Below are 16,610 nucleotides of genomic sequence, written 5' to 3'. Positions count from 1 at the left end.
GCAGCCTTGAAGCCTCAGCTTGAGTGTCACTTCCTGTTGAAGGTTTCCTAGGGACTTATTCTCCTCTCATGGCACTTTACACACATGGCTTTGGTGGCAGCATCACGTCTCCATTCCCATCCCATCTTCCCGGCCTGAAAGCACCATGCTCTAAGACACAGACTGACTAGAGGAAAGACTCAAGGAACTGAAGGGGTTTGCAGCCCCATAGGAGGAACAACAATATGAACCAACCAGTACCCTCAGAGCTCCCAGGGACTAAACCACCAACCAAAGAGTACACATGGAGGGACCCATGGCTCTGGCCGCATATGCAGCAGAGGTTGGCCTTGTGGGACATCCATGAGAGGAGAGGGTCTTGGTCTTATGAAGACTCGATGTCCTAGTGTAGGGGAATGCCAGGATAGGGAAGCAGGAGTGGGTGGGTTGGTGAGCAGAGGGGGATGAGATGGGGGTGGGGTTCAGAGGGGAAATGAGGAAAGGGAATAAAATTTGAAATATAAAAGAAAATATATAGCCTTCGCCATTGTGCCAAGCTCGCTGAGGAGTCGCCATGAGCAAAGCCCACCCTCCCGAGCTGAAGAAGTTTATGGACAAGAAGTTATCATTGAAGTTAAATGGTGGCAGGCATGTCCAAGGAATACTGCGGGGCTTTGATCCCTTTATGAACCTTGTGATTGACGAGTGTGTGGAGATGGCAACCAGTGGGCAGCAGAACAACATTGGCATGGTGGTCATCTGAGGAAACAGCATCATCGTGTTAGAAGCCTTGGAAAGAGTCTGACCTGTGTTCAGCAAGCAGTGTGTCCACATCCCTCCCCATAGGCCTGTTGGATTGTGATGGAGAATTAGGTCATGTACATTTTCNTATGGAACTTTTTACTAAATAAACTTTTGTGATACTCAGAAAAAAAAGAAAATATAATAATAATAATAATAATAATAATAATACACAGACAGCTAGGATTTCACAGGTCATTGCAGCATGAGCTTTTTACCATTATTATTATTATTATTATTATTATTATTATTATTATTATTATTATTCACATTACATCCTGCTCACTGCCTTCTCCCGGTCACCCCCTCCTACAATCCATCCCCCAGCTCCCTCCTGAGTATTCCCCACCCTGACACTTCAAGTCTCTGTGAGGCTGGGCGCATCCTCTCCCACTGAGGACAGACAAGGCAGCCCAGCTAGATGAACATACCCCATGGACAGGCAGCAGCTTTCGGAATAGCCTCCCCCACCCCCGTCCCGACCCTCCTGCTCCACTTGTTCAGGACCCGCCTGAACGTCGGCTACATGTGTTCCAGAAGGCCTCGGTGTGCCTTCGGTTGGTGGTTCTGTCTCTGAGACTCTCAAGGGTTCAAGTTGGTTCTGTTGGCTCTTCCTGTGGTATTCCTTAATATTAAACACATGGGGATGTATAGGAAGAGTTAAACAAAGGAGGGATATGGTCTGGCTTATACCTCCACCCCACCCCACCCCAAAAGATGTTCCTGTCAGTAGGGTGGAGCAAAACTGAAGCACCATGTGAGCGGTCATGGCAGTGCCCAGGTGAGAGTGGCCTGCATCAGGGCAGCAGCACCAGAGAGGGGGAGAGAGAGGAAAGGACTTGAGTTGTGCCCTAGAACTTTCACAGGAACGGGTGATGACTTAAAAGTCACATTGATCCTATAACATGTTATAACACATGATAGTATGCCATGTTGGGATGTTGGGGTTCTTCTCAACTCCGAATTTGAAGCTTATCCAATGGTCCAAATAGAAAATATCCTCTTTAGTGGGGGAAATCTCCATTAGGAAACAGAGTTGGCCGTTTCTGGGCCAGCAAGAATAGAGATACAGCATAGGAAACTCTATCTCCAGGCAAGTTGTGGTTCAGCACAGCGAATGTTGGACATTCTTGGTAGAAGCTGGTCCTGATTTTAAATGCAAAATAGACATTCCCCTTACCCCCCCATATCCTACCTAACCCAGAGTCTACCTGGTTGTGTAGAATTTCCTCTCAATAGAACATCCCATCCCATCCTGGAAGGAAATTAAGACTCGGGAAAGAACCTGGTATGTCTCAGGAAGCACCTGGAACCTAAGACCCAACAAGGCCCTTCCTCAGGGTTGCGTAAGCAGTAAGGACCCGTGGTCTGTCTACTGGTCTGCCTGCAAGCACAGAGCTCCAGGGCTGGAGCTTTGGAGAGTCATCACCCAGGGTGGAGTGGGGTTGTCAGTCATGCATTTGAGTCATCCACGTTCCTGTAAGTGACCCTTTATCCACAGTCCCTTCGGTCACCTCGGTAAGTGCATCTGTTTTGAGTTGAAATCTGGTAGCACCTCTGTTTTGCCTTGTCTGCTGTAAGTAGATATCGATTCATATCTCCCAAGGAAAAACGAACACAATATATATATATATATATATATTCTTATACCTTGCTGGCTGCTGAGCCAACACGAAGCCCTATCGCACTTTGCAGTTCTAAATGACTTGGACCTAATGGAGCCCCACGGAAGACAAAGCATCAGGTCTCTGCATAGGGAGGCCCTGTAGCCAGGGTCTCACTTCTCTGCTCCTGTTCTCTTCCAGCGTTCCAGAACTTCTCGGTGTTTGGGCAAGTCTAGAGTTGAATGAGCAGGACTCCAGAGTCAACGCTGAACTTTCAGAGCCCACGTTCCGAACATCTGTGCTGAATTCTTTCACTAATTGAACAGGGGAGTCTGAGTGTCGCTCACACTCCGTCTTCCTGTGCTTCAGATGCCCACAGCTTTAGTAGCAGCGTCAGAACTGTTAGCCCCTCCAGGATGTGGGGGCGGGGAATGGGAGGGAAGAAGGTTCAGCTGATGATACTCAGAACGGACAGCATGACAGCATCTCCTGAAATGATGTTTATGAGAGCTTCCCTCATCAGAACTCGGTTAGCATCACATTCACCACGGAGGGCGTGTGCGGAATGCTGGTGTGTGCTGATCGTCTCACAAATACTGCACACCTGTTAGTGGCTAGGTCTGGAAGAGGGCGGGACAGAGCCAAGTGAGATTCAGGAAGGGCCTGGGAAAGGGTCAGTTACTCACTTGACAACTCATGGGCTGGGTCAGACCTAGAGAAAACCAGTGTAATACCAGCAGTAGGGAGTGGAGCCCTGAATAACTAGTGTAAACAAAAGGCCGTCAGACTTCTGGTGTCATGCAGCACAGTGTGACAGGAACCAGCTTTAGAGCCACGGGGATTGACTACATCACCCATTGATGTGTTTCTCTTGGGAAAGGCAGCATAACTTCTCTCTGCCTCAGTTTCCCCGTCTGTGACACAGAATAATTTGTTATCGCTAGAACCTTCTAGTAAAAAATAGATGAGATGAAACATCTAATAACCTGATATCTAATAGTGCCCCAAAATATGAGAAAATATTAATATAGATCTTAGTGTTTACATTTTTCCTATATGTGTTCCCTCTTTCAATAAAAGTATTGTTCTGTGGACTTAGGAAGCATGAAGTTCTGGTGTGTCGGTGCTTAAGAGAAACATAGTGTGCATCATGTTGGAAATGTGTGCACTATGTTGGAAATGGCTAACTAGCTAAGATACTTAGCTTGGAGAAGAATATTAAGATTCCACCAGAGTAAGAGATAGAAGGAAAGCAGCTTATTTGGATGTGCCATGCAGGGGAATCAGGCTGCATGTAGGAGAAACAGGCTGCATGCAAGAGAATCAGGCTGCATGCAAGAGAATCAGGTTGCATGCAGGAGAATCAGGTTGCATTCGAGAGAATCAGGTTGCATGCAAGAGAATCAGGCTGCATGCAGGAGAATCAGCCTGCAACAGGAGAATCAGGCTGCATGTAGGAAATTCAGGCCACTTGCATGAGAACCAGGATGCACACAGGAGATCCTGGCTTCATATCTGTTTTGTAACAGTTGGAGGGATCTTTAGAAACCAGCTAATTTAGTCTCTGGTTAGCACAGTTGAGGCTGCCGAAGCTCTGCACGTTGAATAACTATCCCAGGATTGGCCTACAGAAGCAGATCAGAAGCTGTGTTTGAGTCCAGGGATTCTATGCCCTTCCATTTTCCATTGCATGTTTCCTGGGACAGCAATGGCAAGTAAATGAGTTAGAGACCTCAGGTTTAGAAAACCAATTAAATCTCCGAGCTTGAATATTTTGCTTAAGTTTGGGAAAGCACTGAATATATTCTTTAAGAAAGATTGTGTTGCGACCAAATCCCACTTGCTAGGAGCCAAGGAAGAAAGTAAAAAGTATGGTCAGTAGTCTTGATTCCATGTGCCACGAACTGATCCTAGCTGGGAAGTTAGGGGGCTGGCTGAAACCTGTCTCAAAATGGTCCCTGGGAAACAAAGTTCAGATGGGAGAAATCTCAGAGAAAACTGAGAGAAAGAGTGACATTACAGGCATACAGATGTTGGAGTAGTTAGTGCTTGAGAGTGAGATGCTCCCTAAACATTCCCCAGTCCAACCAAATGGTCATAGTCAACAGATGGACTTGGGTGGCCTGGAACCTAAGCTCCACTCTGCCACTGGAGGGAAGGGCTATGGCAACTGTAGTACGCACCTTTGTAATCATGGTGGCCCCAAGGAGCTTGTCTTTGCTGCTGCCTCAATGGTCATCGTCAACAGATGGGCAGGTGACTAGGACACAGGTCTGGTTTTGGTTTTGGTTTTGAGTGAAGGTCTCTTTATGCAGCTGGGGGCGTGGGTTGAGGGGTGGGGGGCTGTCCTGGAACTGGCTCTGGAGACCAGGCTGGCCTCGGTCTCCCAGGGAGCTAGCTGCCTGCTCTACCTCCCAAGAGCTGGGATCAAAGGCGTGTGCAGCCACCACACCTGGCTGCTGGGGAACTATTTGATTCGTGCAACTGAAATAAAAGCCTCCGTTTCAAGGAGACAGCGCATACCACACAAGAGAACAAACAGATCTCAGAGCTTGAGAACCTACAGTTCTTTGGAGAAATAGGAGGTGGGGTGTCGGAGGAAGGTCCTACGCATGCCATCGTAAATATTTACGAGAACCTGACTTTCCCTTTCTGAAAAGGCCCTGCAGCCATTTACAGGGTTCAGGTATTCTGAGAGGAAAAATTTTATGCCAGGTTTTAGGGCTTTGACACTGGCTTTGGTGTTCCCAGCAGTTTCCACTGACAGAACATTCTACTGTGGGTTAATCAATTCAATTTCTACTGGCAGTTGGCTCCCTGGGGCTTACACTAGCCCTCTGTTATTTCCTTAGTACTATAGCATATAGTGGAATACGTGGGCTCAGACCCCAGGAGAACCTTATCTGAGGAGTTGTGACATAAGGATGTTATATTGAAGTGCCCTCCCCACCCCACCCCACCCCACCCCCATATCTCCCCACCCCATGCTTCCAGAAGAGTCAACTGTAAACAGAAACACTTTCCTGAGGGTACAAAGGTTTGTGGCATCATCAGACCCTGTGAAATACACAAGGATGGTTCTCCTTCTTCACCATCTCGGTGCAGACTAGCACAAGCTTAATCCAGAAGACATCCCTATGGCACCTGTGTTATTTACTTTCTGTAATGGATCAGTCAGCAGGGATTCTGGTCCCCTGAGGGCAGGGCAGCTACTTACTAGGAAAATGTGTGTTTACCAACTCCAGTGGAAAGACTGATCATGAAGCAGTTTGATTTGACCTACAGACACACCTTCGCTGCTTAATTCCAAGGTCGTTTTCAGTGCTCTGCCTTGGTCGTGCCTTAGAGCATAGGAGACTTTGCCATCTCACCATTGGAAGGGATTTTATTTTAGTCTGTCACATCGATGGCATGTTGGATAGTCTGGAGAGTACAGAAACCTATCTACTTACACCCTGGTAAGAAACATCAGAGGGTCCAGACACGTAAGGCAAGTTCTTGAGTGTCAGTGAGATATCCCTCTCCAAATGGTATCTTCATCTACAGAGCCTTCCAGCATTAGTTAAACACACAGTAATGTGTGGCAACTGTTTAGAAGAGCTGACAGCCAGAGTTTCTTAAGCCGTAATGGGCCCTCCAAGGGACGTCTTTTCTTTTTAAATATATTCTAATCTGGGTGGACTTTTAAATTTCCAGATCAGTAAATTTGAAACTCAAACACAATAATCCAAAGACACATTCTCTACCAGTGGTTTTTTTTTTTTGTTGTTTGTTTTGTTTTTTCGAGACAGGGTTTCTCTGTGTAGTCCTCAAACTCACTCTGTAGACCAGGCTGGCCTTGAACTCAGAAATCCGCCTGCCTCTGCCTCCCAAGTGCTGGGATTAAAGGCGTGCGCCACCACGCCTGGCTTACCAGTGTTAATTTTCCTTTAGGATTGATAAGTTATTCTCCACCAATGAAGTGAGTCAATTCAAGCCAGATTAGAGTATATAAAAGCAGGATTATTGGGAAACAACTATCAGGCAGGTTCACTGGTCCAAAGGAATGAGGCCAGGGAAGTTGCCATGGGAAGGGAGACAGTGAGGAGGGGAAAGAGAGAGAAAAAGCATGTCCACATAGGGAGAGAGGAAATGCAGAGAGCAGGAGGCAGGGGTGGAGGAGGGGGAGGAGGAAGAGGAAGAGAAGGAGGAGGAGGAGAGAGATAGAGACAGAGACTAAAAGCTAAAATGTCTGAGGGAGGGAAAGCCCAGTCCCTGGACTGGAAAGTTCAGGGTAGAGGGCAGGGTATATCAGGTAAAGACTGAGGGATGCTGGGAGAACCTGCAGCCTGGTCCACTTTGGTATGTTAAATATGCACCTTTAGCTGTTTGTCCTGGGTCTGAATCCCAACAAGTATGCCTAGCAAAGTCAAGTCAATCTGGTGCATTGGTTGGTTGGGGGCTCATATTTACAGCAAGGGAGATTGGAGTTCAAACCAGAATAGCCCCGTATCAGCTCCCTATTGCCACCACAACCAGCTATCAGCTAACTTGGCTTAGGGTGATACACATTAGTTTCTATACAGTTCTATAACTCAACAGTATGTCATTTATCTCATCGGGCTAAAACCCAAGTGTCACAGGACAGCGTTCCCCATGGAGACTCCAGGGGAGCGTCTTTTCTTGGCCTCACCAGCTTCTAGAGGCTGCTTCCTGCATAAACTGATGACATGACCATGATGGCATGGTTTGGTTAAGTGGAAGGTTTTATTCTAGCTATAAGGGAAAAAAACAGCCAGGGGCATCTGGAAGATTCCAGAGCACGGAGAAGTAGAAGACTGACCGTGGCCAGCAGAGACCTGACCGGGAGAGAGGCAGGAGCAGGGTTGTGTTGGGGGAGATGCAAAGACAGAGAGGACCAAGAGAAGCCAAAGAGAAAATGGCAGGGTTATAGGAAGTCATGAGTTGCTGTAGAGAAGGAAGCTGCTGAGCTGGAGGTAGTTTGGGGTGGCGGTGGTGGGGAGAAGAGCTAAGCAGAGGCAGGAGGCCTGCATAGACTCTGAAGTGTGTAACAGGTACTTAGGATACTGAGGGAATCTGGAGGCCAGCGTGTACTGTGGTATGTTAATAGCTACCGCGGAGAGCCATTCGTCCCTTTAGCAAGTGATCAGGGAAGTAGATCCTTTGATAGAACTCAGCTTCTATTGGGAATGCTGGCCTTTGTCTAATAGCCAGGATTTGGGAAAATGAAGTTTCTTTTGGATCTGACACCCACTCATTGGAGTCACAGCCCTTCCACACACCCTCACCATCAAAGCCAGCCTCCCCGAATCTATTTGACAGTTCTTTCACATCTCCATCTCTTTTGTTCATGTGTAAGGACACTGTTGCTTACCCTGGAAGCACTTACAATTATCTAGAACATTCTCCTGATTGTGTGATCAGATGGTTAGCAACTTTATTCCTATCTGTAATCTTCTCCTTTGCCCCGAAATCAAACTTAGGTTCATAGAGTCTAAGGACTTGGGTCATCAGAGGGAGGCATTACCTTGCTTACCACAGGCACCGGATAGGTGTATGACTTTAAAGAAGCTACTAAACACCTTAATCCTAAATTCGTTCTTTAGTAAAGTAGGAATCATGGAGGACAGTTCATGAAGTGAGAGAAGAATTACTTGAAGTGAATGTACCTCACCAATCCAGCCCCGTACCTAACACATATTAAACCATTCCTGTGGTGGCCCCTCTTCACTCTCGTAAATAAGCAAGTACTGACACAGAACTCCTACACCTGCGCCGTAGACTATGATGGCCTTCAGTGATGCTTCCTGACATCTCAGCTAGCAACAGAGGCAGTAAAGGCCTCTGTTCCCATACCTCCCACCTGCCTTGGGCCTGGCTGACACATGCCCTCCTCCCTAAGACAGATGCCACACTCACCACTGTCAAGGATCTGGGTGCCCTTGGCAGTGATCATCCTGGGAAAGAAGTGAACTTGGTGTCATCAGGACCAACGACTCAGTGGCTGCAAGCCTGGCAAGAAGTTCCTGCCTCTAGGAATGGCCACAGACAGACACCCCGAAGAAACCGGTCAGGGCCAACTCTGGCTGGAGACACAATCAAGCATACAGTGATAGACAGAGCTTCCGGTGCCCTCCCTTCTTGCAGTCACTTGCTGCTTCTGACTTTAGGAAGTAGCTAGTGGAGGCCTCCCACAGTCTCCTGGGGCAACTGAGAAATGGAAGGTAAATCCCTGTGTCCTGAGCAGATAGCTCGTCTCGGTCTGATAGCCTGATTTCTGCTCCCTGATTCCTATCTTTAGGCCATCCTTTTTCCACGGGCTTCTCGGCTCACAGAATGGCCCTATGGGAGGGAAATGGACTGTTAGGGCGTTTCACTTTCTCCTCTTGATGGCCTCCTCCTCTGCTCTTCTGTTCAGACTCACCACAGAGCAGTCCCTGGCCATACTCTTAGGCAGGGTCTCCCCTTCTCCTAGGCTTTACTCCCTGTCACTCCCATGTACTCAGACCTTCGCTGTGTTTGTTTTTATTCTGTGTCTGTCCTTAGATTCTGGCTTCTCTTTGTCGTTGGGCTGAAGTGAGTGGAAGAGAGCAGGAGAGAGTTGATGGGTATCTTTCCACCCACCGAGAAAGCACTGCAAAGTCATATGGGCATCTTGGTGCCTTACAGTGTCTTACGGGAGCCTCTGGCATTCTGTGCATAGGGACAGTAATCCTGATATTGCCACCAGAGCTGCCCCATGCAAAATGCTGATAGCTTCCATCAAAGGACACTGTTCTAACTGGATCGCCAGTCTTTGCAAAGTTAAAGGTACTTGTTTGATGACCCTTGGGTGACAAAAGAGCAGGTAGATCGTCTTTTATGTGTTTTTGCTGTTTTTTTTTCCAGAGAGAGAGAGAGAGAGAGAGAGAGAGAGAGAGAGAGAGAGAGAGACTACTTCTGCTACTTCTGTAAAGTAGGATCGATATCCCTCTCCCTCCCCAGATTCACCAAGTGATGAGATGTGTTGGGTGTTTGAGCTATCTGGTAAGTGCTGTGGCCTCTTGACATTCTGGGGTAACTTGACACCAGTCTCAGACACCTTGAAAAATAGTCCTGTCTTCCATGTTGGCTACTGGCAGGACAAAGTGACTTTTGCTTACTATGTGAGGCTCCAGGTACTCCTGAGGTCTGGGCCACCAGCAGCTTGGCCATTGGCAGGGGCTTGGCTCCCTCTGGGTGACAGGCTCCCTCCAACAGCACAGCACTGGACAGCCGCTTGTCAGCATCAGATTTCAGCCTTGTTCTGAGTTTTTCCATGCCTTTGTGACCTCTGCTCCCAGGTTGCTCCCAGGCTCGCTTGTCATTTCTGCGGAGAGTGACTGTCTTGCTTGCACACACCTCCCCCATCCACCCCCACCCTTTCGTCCTGTGAGCTAATCAGCTTCCAAGGACTGTGGTGTTTTTCCATAAACCTCTCCTGAGCCTCGGTGTCCATATTAATGCACTTTAGAGACAGCTGAAGGAGAGCTGTGGGAGGCGCCAGGCATGTCAGGGAAGAGTTCCATCAGTATGAAGCAGAGCTGTGGAGGTAACTACTCTCTACCTTGAGGCCTGTCCCCCGGGGTCCTGGATGCAGCCTATGATCAGTCAGGATATAGGGCTCTACATCTGGTGGCATTCTGCTCTGTACAATCACAGATAAGCTGCAGACTAAGGCCAAAAATACCAGGGCCAGAGTCTGCAAGGACTAAGGAGCATGTGGCACAAACAAATTTGAGTTTGTGTCCGTTGCAATCACTTTGGGGCAGCTGCATGGGGTTCTGGGTTCAGAATGCACTGAAATCAGAGAAAAGTAGAACAGGCCTGCTCTGGTAATGGTGTCTGTGTTGGGCATATGCTGGCAGAGTGGCCTTCGGGGGACATTTACAATTTGAGAAATTAAGTCCTGGTAAAATGAAAAGGCCTTCGACAGGTCAAATAACCTGTCGGTAGTAAACATACTACATATTTTGTTCTTACAAAAACTCAGATTATTCAATGTTGTGACTTCAATACATTTTCATTCTCTTAGGAAGAGAAGCTACAGAAACCAGGTGAGTTCAATCCATTATCCCACTGCCCTGAGCCCTTGAGCACCATGTAGAATTTCTGTGATTCAGTTTCCTTAGATGCAAACTGGACTGGAAACATTCCCAACGTTGTTGGAGGTTGCATGTGGTCACAGTACGAGGCTCAGGGCCTCACATGCTCATGTTCAAGGTCTTTCCTTTTTCCACAGTAGATGCTATGGATTCTTTAAATGGCCATTTTTGGAAGCATTTTGAACATCACCGTGATGATTTGGCTATACAGATTTATTTTCTTTCCCAGGGAGCTACGATGAACATCAAGGTTTCTCCAGCTCTAAAATTGTGTTTGTTTGCACGGCTAGGGATAAAGCCCAGGTTCTTTGGATGCTATAAAAATGCTCAGTCACTAAGCTATATTCCCAGACCAGAGCTCAAAAACGTCTATGATTGCAAATGACTTCCAGAACCTTTATTTAGTTGCTTCCCTGAGCTAGTACACTGGAAATTAGCCCTAGGACTTTTGGAGCCTAACCAAGGTCATTTCAGGTATAATACATTCTGATCTCCAGGTAGTAACTCCAGAGTATGAAATACTAGTGATTGCCACTGTGTGGTGGGATGGATTCCTTTAACCTTTTAAGCACAGAGACTGACCTGAGTCACTAGAGTGTCCTAGCACTCCATACAGGGCCTAGCACATGAGGGTGGTGGTTTTTATCTAGTTGAGGGAAGACGCCCAGGGTTTATCCACAGCTTAGAGACTTGAGTTTTGCACGGTTGGCTTGTGAGTCTGAGACTCTGGCCCAGTCTGTCAGTTTTTCTAGTGGCCACTTGCCTGCCAGGCATTCAGTGCAGAAAGCAGTGCAATGACCTTTAGCCGTGAGGCAGTAACTAAATGGGCCAGCAGGAAAGGCTGCCATCTATCTGGTGGGGCTGGGCTGAGCTGTAAAGTATTAGCGTGAATACCTGTGTCTCCTCTAAAAGCCAAAACAGCACAGGTACACTAGAACATTCTGCCCCTAGGAGGGAGGGAGGAAAGGAGGGAGGAGAGGGGTAGACAGGACCCAGGAGCTTGACACGAGTGAGGTTTATAAATAGGAGCATAGAAACTTGGGGGAGAAGCCAAGTGAGGCCAAGGAGAATGGGCAAGTGTCAGAGAGACCATTCTAAGATGCAAATGGCTAAGCAAACGGAAGCCAGATTTCTTGGAGGGCCACTATGTAGCTGCTCCCCTGATGAGGCTGGAAGAACCAAACGTAAGCTGCAGAGAGAAGCATCAACAGGAGGGATGGCAACAGGCTTCCCTTGTTCGCTCTCCAGCCAGCCAGCATGCTAACTCCATGCTTCATGGGCACCTGACTCTGGACAGGTGTAGGGGACACAACTGTAATTAAGGCTCCATCTCTACAACCAGGAAAGGACACACGTGGCTCACAGTATTATGGACCTCATCACAAGCTGTTTTGTTTTGTCCCAGGCTTCTTTCTATGAATGGACACTGTTTCCTCACCCTGACCACTCCCATTCCTCCTTGAGAACATATCCTTTTTTTCAGGTGTATTCCCAATCCCACTCTGGCTGTGAAATGTCTGTCTCCATTTCCCCTACCCTGAGTCCAGTGACAGTGATGGGCCATCTGCAAAGTCACAGCCATCAGAGTGCACCTCTGGTGTTCCTCTACAGGAGCTCTTGAAAGAAAGGCCGTTTCCCCTGAAAGTGAAGCTCTGCTAGAGTGAGGTCAAGCATTGCCAAGATGAGTTTCTTGACTCATAAATACAGGCAGTAGAGGGGAATAAAAGTGGCAGTTAGGGAGAGGCAGAAACCACACACACACACACACACACACACACACACACACACACACACATGTGCACACGCACAGGTACAGGCACATACACACACAGGTATACACACACATGCACACACACATGTACACACAGGTATACACACACATGCAAAGGCACATACACACATGCGTACACATGGGCACACACATGCACACACACACACACATGCATACGCATATACACACAGACATACACCATTGAGAGCTGAGTCCCCCTTGTCTCCCTCTGTGCTTCTTTTCTGGTGTTTGCAGTTGGTGACTGGACGTTTGTGCTTTCTTTTCCCAGAGTATGAAGGAAACCTGCATTGAATTCCTCCTATGATATGGTCCAGTGTTCTAGGCACCTTGTGCATAGCTAGACAAGTCTCAAAATGGCCTGTAAGTCAGGAACAGGAAGCATCATTTCTACATAGAAAGTGAATGATGTTAGATAAGTTGCTTAAAGTCACCAAGCTAATAAGTGACATGAGTCAAGACAGAGGCCATCCCAGGCTTCAAGTTGGGCCTTGGGTAAACACAAAGAAAATTTTTTTCTTAGAGATTCTAATTTATTCAGCTTAAAAGCTTAGTTGAATCAATAAATGAAAGTAAGCTGTGAGATTGCTTTTTCTGAATTCTAAACGTAGCTTAAACATATTTATTTTTCTAAACAAAATAAAATACGGTAAGATAAAACAAAACCCACACTATTGAAGTTAGACAATGCAAGCCAACAGAAAAAAATAAAAGGGCCTCAAGAGAAGGCACAAGAATCAGAGACCCACTCATTTACATCCTCAGGAGTCTCATGCAAGTACCAAAGTGATGGCTATAGCATCTATGCAGGGGACCTGGTGCAGACCCATGGCCTGCTGCATCAGGCTCTGTGAGTTCATGTGAACTTCGCTCAGGTGTTTTAGAGGACCTTGTCTCCTGGTGTCCTTCACCTGCTCTGTCTGCTCTGTCCCTTCTGCCTGCTTTTCCAAGGGACTCCCTGAGCTCTGAGGGGAGGGGTTTGATGGCGACGTCTTGTTAAGAGCTGTGCATCCTAAGGTCTTTCTCTGTATAATCCTTGGCTGTGGGTCTCTGTTTGTGTCCCCGTCTGCTGTAGGAGGAAGCCTCTCTGGTGATGGTTGAATAAGGCACCCGTTATGAGTATAGCGGAATATCATTACAAGTCATTGTTTTTTTGTGTGTGTTGTGTTTTGTTTGCTGTGTTTTGTTTTTAAGACCAGTAGTGTTTGGTTTTACCACAGGTCTCTGGCTTATCTAGTCTCTGGTTCATGGTCACCCAAGCAGTATCAAATTTAGGCTCTATCTCATGGAGTGAGCCTTAAGTCAAAGTAGACATCAGTGTTGCCATTGCCTGAGCACACTTTGCATGCAGGACAGACTGTAGATAAAAGGCTTAACACAAAGAAATATTTTCAAGTAGGGCAACAGCCATAAGGAAGGAGGGAGAGGCAGAGTATGACCTGAGCTAAAAGCTGGTGGATAAGAAGGGAGGGCAGATAAGAGTGACAAGTGGGGAAGCCAATAAGCTGAGCTGGAGCTCCCATTTCCCTGGCCTCAGGCTTGTTGGTGCCCTATGCCCACGGGCCCTGATTCTGTTCCCAACTCTTCTCATCCCAGCCGTACCTGGATGTCCAGGAGTTTGGGAGCACCAAGTCCTGGCCTCGTCGAGGACCTGTGGACCTCCTCCACTTCGTTCCTTACTTCTCTGTGTGGTTTTCCAGAGGTGTCTGTCCTTACCTGGGTGGCTGTTGTCTGGAAGTGCAGAGAGGCCTTCTATGGGAGACTTAGGCTGTGACTCTGTAGGTGAAGACCTTCTTTGTGCTCCCCCATGGCAGTTCTCAATGAAAGAGACAGTGCGCATGCATCTCTACCATGTATGGACTGTTCATCATACCAACTCCTCGGGGTGGACCAGAGATTAAATACCTTTTGCAGGGAGGGATGTCTGGCAAGGGAAGCTTATTGGTTAAACCCTTAGGGCCTCTATGTCCTCATTGGATGGAGAACTCTGTTCTGGGCCACATGACCAATGTGGGGAGTGTGGTCACATGGTCTGGGTCAGGTATCTGGCAGGGACAGAGAGGCACCAGCCATCTCAAGTGGGTGTCTGGGTACCAGAGTCTCAGACCCTCTCTACCTTGCCACGATTCCTGGCACAGTCCACTGTCCCCCAGCTCCTCCTTTTCCTTTTATAAAGGAGAGGTGTCATCCGAATGACCTGACTGGCTCTAATGTTACTTGTAGTGAAAATTTTGGGTGGGGTGAGGTGTAAGCATCAAAATAAAATACAACATAAGCCAGAGGGGTAGCAAGGGGTGGGGGCTAAGAAGACAAGGGATTATTCAACCAAGTAATTGAGACCTTTTTGGTTTTGCCAAAATAGGGTGAAAGGTCAGGAGGAGGCTGAGGCACAAGGGCTGCCAATGAAGTGAGGGAGAGGAGGCCATGAACGAAGAAGAAGGGCGGGACAGACATGTCAGAGCTCTGCTCCATAGGACTCTAAGGACAGATGTGGTGGGGAAAAAGAATCAAGGGTGGCTTCTTGGCTTGGAAAAGTGAGGACAGGGATCCTCACAGCTGGGCTGACTTAGTGGGGCGAAGAGCGGCACGTGCTGAGTGCTGGAGTCTTTAGGCAGAGGAAGAAGATGTGGAAATGGACTCACATTTAGCTTTCTGTTTAGGGGACGATCTCCCTTGGTGCAGTCATACACACACACACACATACACACACACACCACCACACATATACCCACACACGTGTACATAGACAAACACACACATAACACATAACACACACACACATATACACACATACACAGAGACAGACACAGGCACACAGACACACACAAACACAGATACACATACACACACACACACACACATACCCACATATATATGTATATATACATATACATACACAGACAGACAGACACACACATACACACATGCAGGCACACAGGATCCTCAGCACATAGCTCTAGCTAATTAGAATCTAACAACATTGCTCCATTTTTGTAATAATTATAGAGTTCCTTCTCAGTGGCTGTGAGATTTATAGTAACAGGAAAAATTCTCTCTGATACCGGCTTTCCGTTTGTGGTAGTCTGAAGGTAAAGCTCCTTTCGAACAGATCTAATTAGTATAGCGGTGCACAAGCCTAACAAGCATCCTGAAGATGCGGACAGAGTGACTGAAGAAAGGAGGGCTGGGCGGATATGACAGAGAGCGAGGCCCAAACACTGCGAACTGGATGGCTTCTGCTGAGAGAAGTTCCTGTTTACTGTCCTTGACCTTCCCCAACCGGTTTATTGGGAAGATAATGTTTTCTGGAAGTGAAATTTCATTGCCTAGAAAAAGAGACACTTATCTGTCATTCTCAGGTAGTCTGGAAATGGAGAAGAAAGTCTGGTATGACAGTCGGGGAGAGAGCAGCCACCAGTGGGGGAGGAATCACCCACCAGTGAGTCTTCAGGAGACTCAAGCCCCCCCGGCTTGCACATCCAGACCTGCGTGTTTATTCTCGTTCTGGGAAGAGACACAACAGGTCCACTCTGCTCTGAAGTTACTCTGTGGAAAAGTCACAGCTCTATGTCCCAAGCGTTGAAGGATGAGACAGCAATTCAGGTACCCTCTGGAAAAGAGCCATGGATGTCAGGAATTTGTACTGAGTGGCTGTCATTGTCGCTTGCTGGGGTCTTCACTGTTTGGGAAGAGAGGCCACCAGCCAGTAGAACCTGAGTTTTGAGGAAGAATCGAGTGCACAGGCTCCCCTGTGATCATGGCCCAGAAAACAAAACAAAACAAAACAAAACAAAATGAGAATCAGCCGTGGCCTGAGGCCTTTTCATTAGGCTATAAAAACTCGAAGTTAATAAAAACTCCTTTCTGGCCTGTTTTTCTGTGACATTAGCTCACGTTTGTAGAAAGCACTTAGAATAGGAGCGGAGGCATATGGAGCATTACGTAAATGTTAATTTCTCACTGTTCTTGTTTTATTATTATTCTTTTTGTCCTCACCCTGGGAGGCAGAAAAGGCAGGCAGTGGCCAAAGTTAGTCATTTTACGTATAATGGAAAGAAACTCAGAGCGATTAGCTTGCTTAATTCATGCAGGAAAATAAACAGCAGAGGCAGGGTCACATCTGTTCTCACAGATGACTTCATTTGGCACCTAATAGCATTCTTGGTCACACAGATACAGGGCAACGTGGTCACACAGATACAGGGCAACGGTCATGAGCAAGGCTTTGTGTGTGGCTGGGAGGGACTGGTGAACATGTTTTCTAGGGTGGTGGTTCTTGTTGTTGTTGTTTTGTTTTCAAAACAGGGTTTCTCT

General features: G+C 47.3%; 1 pseudogene; it reads left to right on the top strand.

Annotated features, from left to right (window-relative positions):
- Positions 1-535: 535 nt before the first annotated feature.
- On the top strand, positions 536-908 carry LOC110335231 (annotated as a pseudogene).
- The last annotated feature ends 15,702 nt before the right edge of the window (positions 909-16,610 follow it).

This window comes from Mus pahari, chromosome 17, assembly GCF_900095145.1.
Source record: "Mus pahari chromosome 17, PAHARI_EIJ_v1.1, whole genome shotgun sequence".
Lineage (NCBI taxonomy): Eukaryota > Metazoa > Chordata > Mammalia > Rodentia > Muridae > Mus > Mus pahari.
Note: the sequence above shows the minus strand (reverse complement) of the source record. Positions and strands in the feature narration are given on the sequence as shown.